The following is a 7,703-nucleotide window of genomic DNA, read 5'->3' as shown; positions in this document are numbered from 1 at the left end:
TGACTGGGCAAAATTTCAGGGAGAAAAGAGTAATAGTCAATCTAAATGACTCAAGTGTGGACATATGTATGCATATCTCTCTCTCTTTCTTACAATCAAGAAGATAATCTGAGCTGGATATCTTCATAAGCAGAGTAAGGGCGGTGATTCCAGAGGACACTCTCATGCTTAATAAGTTCAAAAAGGGTCAAATAGGTACATTTCCTGAAACCTACCTACAACCAAGAAAGGGAGTGGTCTACATCTGTCCAAACACCAAGAAATGCAAATATTTTCAAATTCCACTATACCAAATATAACCTATTGCAAGCCCAAAATGCATTTGTGTTGCATAAAATGTTGCTATAGACCAAACAATTACAAATCTATCGTAATAATTAAAAGTGTTGTATAAAATAAGAAAGTGTTACAAACGAAACAAGCATGATACACATTTTAGAACAAACACAATGTTTTCAAAAATGTTACAATACATTCTAAAGCTTTTGGTCAAATTGATGGTAAATTTAGGCGGGCGTTCAATTTTTTAAAAGGCGGGATTTTAGATTTTTTGGTACGAAAATTTTAATTACAGGAAAAACCAAATTTTAATTACACAAATTTAAAAAAATCCTCTCTCTGTCTCTCATCTCCCATCTCCTCTCATCGCTCTATCTCTCGTATCTAATTCGCACGACTGTCACCGCGATGTCTCTCATCTCCATATCAATATTCTTCTCTACTACAGAGCCTTCTAACACCCCCCCAAACTGGTAATTTCTATTTGAGCTTTAATTCAATCAGGCTTTAATTTGGGCTTCTATTAAAGGTAACTATCAATTTGAGTTCCGATTTGTATGTATATGTATGTGTAGATTTAGGGAGTTAATTTCGAGTTTCTTTTACTTAAAAGAGCTTGATTTGATTAATAAGATGCCAGTGTATGGTTTTACTTGATGTTTTTTAAAAATAAGATACCGATTATTTATCCGAGAGTGGAGTGTCGTTCTCTATCTAGAAGTTGAGTTGATCGGGTGATGCAACATATATTTTTGATGAATTGTCTGACCCAGAGATTCATTAGAGTGAAGTGGATTCTTTAGTTGGTTTTGTCAAGTACTCAATAATGCAATCGTGTATTTGTTTGATTTCTGTAAATTTTTATTGCTGACGGCTTCTTTTTGTCTACCCATATTGATGGTCTATTTTACTGATAAAATATACATATATGTGGAAAGCAACCATCAAGATTGCAACTTGCTAATTGCTTAATGAGCATGTGGCTTTTTTTTACTTCCGGATTGAATATGTAAGTTCAGAATCTTTATGATTCAAACCACTTTTTATCCGCTGAATTGTGTGTGTATAATATATAGTGATATCAAGCCCACGCAACAATGAAAGTTGGTGCAGAGACATAAATATAAATTTTAACAAACTGAGATGTCGAGCCTAAATCTGGGTACTAGATTCATTGTTTACCCCTTTTTGTTTATATTTTAGGCTATTAGTTGTTGCTCCAGTGTTATGAATTGAGTTTTTTTTGGTATAATGACATCTATGTTCTACTTATTATAAAGTAAACAATGTATTGGAAAGATGTAGTGTTATCTATATAATTTAGAAGGGTTGTTATAATTGAGATTATTTTTTCCTTGACTAATTTTGTGTAGACTTGACTAATGTTATGTAGGCTTATCAGACAATGAGATATATGTGATGGGTATGAGGATAAGGTTAGTTTTGCAACGGGCCAGAGAATTCCCCTTCTTTATGTTATGATTTCTCAATTAAAAATATATTAGTCTAGTGAGGTTGGGAAGGGCTTAAAGCTATAGGCAGTCACTTAAAACTGACAAGTCTTATATAAAAACAAACACAAGGAAGAGTACTTGTCGTTAATGATTAGAGATAATCACAAGTAAGGTTTCACTTACTATTAATCCACAAATCATTATTCTTTTCTGAATTTCAAATTATCTGAACTAAACTCAGGCATGAACACAATGTACAAGATCAAAATTAGCTTAAACTTTCCTTAAATACTCTGGAGTTTTCTTATGAAGGCCCCTCAGTTTAATATGGACATGGAGTTGGTGTTTAGAACTATTCTTGTTGATCCTAAAAATCACACTGGAAAACAAAAATTACTATGCTGATATTCTAACAGTCACAGTAAACTCAACATTATGATTCTATTGATTGGATTCCGCTGGGCTTAGTTTGTTTAAGAATCCAAAACTAAAGTGAAAAATTTATTTGATATAGATAACTTTATTTTATACTTCTTCTCTTCACTAGATGCAGGTCGTTCTTCTCATAACTATATGTCCGTTCAATATCATGTACATATCAAGTCGTTTCTTCCTTATTCGATGTTTCCTTCACAATATTTGTGCTCCTCTATGCACGGTAAACGAGTAGTACCTCCTCAAAATCTAATTTACCATTTCTAATGTGCGATAATTTTAAAAAGAAAAGATCTCTGCAGGTGACTCTTGCAGATTTTTTTCTTGGCATTCCATGTCACCAGCCAGGTCTGAAATTTATGGTCATGCAGTGAAGAGCAATTGTGTTCTTCATGTAGCAGATGAGTACTGTTTTGAAACCAGAGATTATGGTTCGTCGTGTTCCCCTCAGAGTCGGAAAAGATAATTACTGTAACAAGAAAACAAAATGAGGTATTTTTTCTAGCATTAATTAAATTTCTGAGTTTTATATTCTACGATCTATATAATTCCAACCCTTCTCTTTCTTTTCTAAACTATATGTTATAGGTTATTTGGTTCAGGTTGTTCATACTCAAGAAAAGATTATAGCAGATGAAGATGTAATGTTCATAATAGATATCAGGGAATCTGCTTTTTATGGCTATTGTATCACCCCAGGCAACTGGTGAAATTGGCCATGTCACCTTAGAACAATCATGTCTTGTTGTATATCTTATTGACATGCACGGGAATTATAGATAAGTGAGAATGAGAAGTAGATATTGTTAAGCCAAATTCCGCATAACCACCAAAGTTGAAAGAACGTGCACAAGCCATTCTGGAAGAAATTATTATAACTAGGATTTCCCGTGTAAAAACTGACATAATTTTTTTTAATTCTCATTCTTTATTTCTTTCTTATTTTAATTTTAGTAAATTGTAATCAAGGAAATTTTAAATGTGACGTTTGGTTTGATATGATTTGGTAATGGTATATTTAAATTTCAAATAGGATATTGCAATATTTACTAATAAAAAGTGTTGCATATATGTGTTAGCCAATAAAATATGAAAGTATTACAATATAACGAATGCGTTGCAGATAAATATTGCAATAAATTAATTCTGTAACACTTTTAATTATATAAATGTGATAAAAAAATGTTGCAATAGCATATTGTAACACCTTATTTGTGTTACTATAACTTCTAAAAGTGTTACAACAACGTTTATATTGTAATACTAATAAAGTGTTGCAATAAGTACAAAATTCGTTACAATAGGGTTCTATTGCAACGCCAGTAAACGCAACGCCAATTTTTGGCAAATATGTTACATTAGAGTATATTGTAAAATTTTTGGGGCCTAACATTACGATTTCTTAGCATTGCAATAGGCCATATTTGGTGTAGTGTTCCAAAGTAATGTGTCATGAGAAACAAGAAGCTGATAATGATATTGGAGACAGAACTAAAGTCAAAGAAGATAAAGACTTTTGAGGATGTGGAAATGATTAAAATTCTGGCCAAATACTTGAAAAATATTGAAGCCATGCTACCTAGAACTCAAATTAACACAAAAGATTATTTGCATGATGATGAGCAGAAGAAAAATGAGCATAAATCTTCTGGCTCAAATCCAAGTCACTCTAGCAAAACTAGTAGTAGCAAGGTGGATGATAAAAAGAAGGGAAAGGAAGTGAAGAAAGGGAAGGATGAAGGGAAAATGAAGAAGGATGGGGAAGACAAGAAGAAGACTCATCAAACTCCAGAAATCCAAACATCAAAAGCTCTGCCAACCCAAACACAAAAGCCTACCCAAACACAAAAACCTAGCCAAACACAATCTCAACCAATCCAAACCCATAAGCCCAAGTACCTATACAAGCCAACTGCTAATTCTCCACTCAAAATTCATATCACTGCTATCCAAACCTCACTAAAGAAAATATCTAAACCACATTCATTCAAACCTCCAACTAGAACTCACTTCAAGACTGCAAGAATAAAACCAAGAGAAATTCAAGCTGAAACTGGTTCTCTTTGGAATTGCTTCAATCAAGATGACTTTGGAATTGAGATGTTTGAACAAGATCAAATGAACTTAAGGTAAGGGGTTGAGCCGGGTATCTAAAGATGGACATATTCTGAATGTTAAGACAAACATATTTGCAAGATACATGGTTCATATTCTCAACAGTTACTCATTAGAAGAATGACTCAAACTAGTGGATGCTCTAAGAGGGACCGAGATCATTGAAGAACTTGAAGTTCTAGTCAAACTCAGGGACCTAATTAGAAAGGAACCTGGTTATGAGAAGTTCAAATAATCTCTATAACTCAACATTTGATGTAATTGCAAAATGTTTAAAATGTAATTTTTAAATTTGTCACTCTTATTGTATTTGATTTTTGCTTGGGGTTAGTCTTGTTATCACGCATAAATTTGTGACAAGTAATCTTCTCACAAATTGGGGGAGATTGTTGTGCAAGATATGCTTGTACATAACAAGACAAAGTCATTTTGACAGCCCTAAGGATAAGTTGTATGATAATCTATATTTGTATTTTTTAATTGTATTCCTTGAGTTTGTAAGAATGTTAAGTAGATTAGACTAGAGGATTTTTTTTGTGAACAACCTTCAAGCTAAGGAATAAACTCAAGAAGAAGATCAATTATTGATCATGCCTCAGAGAAAAGTGTAGCAGCTTGGATTTGAATAATATTGTTCTAAGAAAAATGTTCTAAGTTAGATATTGAAAAGTCACGGATCAAGGGATATCGAGAAGTCTGTCGAGAAATCCAAAATGACTTATAGAGAAGTCCTGAGAGATACTGACAAGTCATTTCTTCATGTAGAGATCTCAGATATCGACAAGTCAAAAAGTCTATGTAGAGAACTGGAGATATAGACAAGTCATTTCTTCATGTAGAGATCTAGAGATATCGACAAGCCAAACCTTCATGTAGAGAACTAGAGATGTCGACAAGTTAAAAGGCTATGTAGAGAACTTGAGATGTCGACAAGCTATTCTATATATAGAGAACTAGAGACCTCAACAAGTCAAAGACACATGTAGAGAGCTCAAGATATCGATAAGTCAATATGCTTATCGATATATAACATCTCTACAGAACAAAAGAGATCTCGATAAACTATCTCAAAAATTTAGAATACAGACAAGTTCAAGATTATCAGTCAACAAAAAATTCATTCGCTGAATTGGAAAGACTATAAAAGCAGCTTGAACAATACAAGATGAAGGACCAAGATTCACTGGATAAAGGATAGTCACAGGTCTATAAGATTCTGCACAGATTTGCTAACACATGAAATAGAAATAGACAAGATAGTTTTATAAAATGTGTTAGTACATTTTAGTGCAAGTTTTGTAAACCCGTGTTGTTTGTCTATAAAGCATGCATGAGTTCTTAGTTTAGAAGTAAGAAAACAAATCTAGAAAAATCTTGGATTCTCTCTCAAGATTTGTAGCTCAGTTCTTATTTTCAAGAATACAAATGTAACACCCCCAAATCCGGGGTCGGGGATCCGGGTTGTCATGAGTTCCATTTTCCTTAATAACACTTAATCTTAATAAACAACCAACTACTGCGTACTGTGACCCCACAATATATACACACACCACAAGTTATAGTCTCAGAGGTGAATACCAAAAATAACACAAGTCATTTTATTCCACAATTATAAATCATTACACCTCAAAAAGGGTTTCTAAATTAATTTACATATTATTTACCATTATTACAATTCATAAATATACATAAGTCCGGTACATCAAAATTTGAAAGCCTAGCCTATTGGTAATTCCTACCTCAGCTACAGCGGCATCAACGCCTACACGAAATTACAGAACGTTTCCTATCCGCTTGCGAATTGGGAGCTTGGTCCTGTTCATCTTGTCTAGCTGTTGTCGTGTGATGAAAGAATAAATCAAGGGTGAGCAACAAGCCCAACGAAATAACATGTATAATAATTAACAATATATGAGCATTTTCATAGTACTCATGAAAGTCTTGGTCAAGCAAAAATGAACCAAGTTTGATATCTTAACGCAACCAAGTCGTAAAATATTCAGTGTATATGTATATATACTTTTCAAGATCTTTGAAATCCTCTGCCATGCATAATATACACAGAGTTCCAGTTTATAACTGTATAAAAATATCGTTGCAAGGTGATCTCATATATATAACCTTGTCTCAACATTTTTATGAGAATCTTTGTCATGCATAAGATAATCATTAAATAGATATAAGTTGAGAAGATGAAGTTACAATATACTCCAATATACTTAATATCTTTCCGAATACTATTTGAACTACCACTGTTCAAGTTATAATCAGTTTTAAAAGTTCATCACAAAGATGAGACTACAAGATAAGACTCGAATAGATTCAATCTTTGAGATATTGTTGTGTATATGTTGTGTACTTGATGATTTCATGAACAAAACACCTTGGTTGATTTTACTTAGTAAAAATGTAGCACTCGACGGATAAAGATTATAGTCCCGATGGATAACTCACTTTAGTCCCGACGGATGATGACTTATTATTCATCGAGTGAGTAGCTTATGTAACAATAAGTCTGTAGTACATTTTTGCATAGTGTGTGTTTAGAATCTATAGTAGTACTTAAGTCATGTTGACTTTAACTAGATATGCAGAATAGGTTGATTAATTATACATAGATGATGTCTTGTAATTCTGCATAAATGAAATGAAGTCAAGTGCCTGATTGCTACCCGACGGATGAACAACAATGGATTTGACGGATGAACAACAATGGATTTGACGGATGATCATTAACTCGACGGATGATCATAAACCCAACGGATAAAGAATTCAAATATCTGTTGACAGTGACAAGACAGTCACATGCGTCGAGTGTATGCAAATGGAATGTGGTAGCCTATTCAACTGGGTTTTCGAGAAGAAAGAAGCATTGCCATTTCCATGCTATTATGAAGATATTCAAAGATGCTGGAATAGAGTAATGAAGTAGCATTGTATTAGACTTGATAGTTTTTGTTTTATTATCATGTCTTATTACTTTGTAATCTTGGTGATATATAAACCAAGAAGCAACAATAGAATAGTAACTAAGAAACTAAGCAACCGAGAGAGAAACATTTGTAAGCTGTATTTTTAGCATATCTCTCATTCTTAGTTGTTATCATTTTTGTAAGCAGCTGTGAGATTTTTGCACACAGAGTTCTCTCGATATATATTATATATCTTTGGTGGAATCATTCAAATCCACCAGAAAGTTTTTAAAGATTCTTGTTTTTAATTACTTGTGTTTTGATTCATTTCAAGTAACTATTCCACATTCTGCTAATCAATTCACACTTATATATATATATTTGAATTAGAACATTTTTATTCAAGAAAAAGTTTCAAGAATTCCATTCAACCCCCCTTCTGTAATTCTTGTTACATTGTTAAGGGACTAACAGATATCATTTGAAAGAAATGAAGTTACGAGATACT

At 32.9% G+C, this 7,703-nt stretch overlaps 1 long non-coding RNA gene across 3 annotated transcripts; it reads left to right on the top strand.

Annotated features, from left to right (window-relative positions):
- Window positions 1-514: 514 nt before the first annotated feature.
- Window positions 515-3,110, top strand: LOC141719241 (uncharacterized). Of its 3 annotated transcripts, none has more exons than XR_012574050.1 (4): window positions 515-808; window positions 1,218-2,391; window positions 2,471-2,660; window positions 2,757-3,110. It is a non-coding gene; the product is annotated as an uncharacterized LOC141719241 (long non-coding RNA). The 3 variants fall into 3 exon arrangements; XR_012574051.1 differs by having other exon boundaries at window positions 522-1,288; window positions 1,673-2,391; XR_012574049.1 differs by having other exon boundaries at window positions 555-2,391.
- Window positions 3,111-7,703: the final 4,593 nt, after the last annotated feature.

The sequence above is a fragment of the Apium graveolens genome, chromosome 4 (genome assembly GCF_009905375.1).
Source record: "Apium graveolens cultivar Ventura chromosome 4, ASM990537v1, whole genome shotgun sequence".
Taxonomy (NCBI): Eukaryota; Viridiplantae; Streptophyta; class Magnoliopsida; order Apiales; family Apiaceae; genus Apium; species Apium graveolens.
This window is presented reverse-complemented; position numbering and strand designations above follow the sequence as displayed.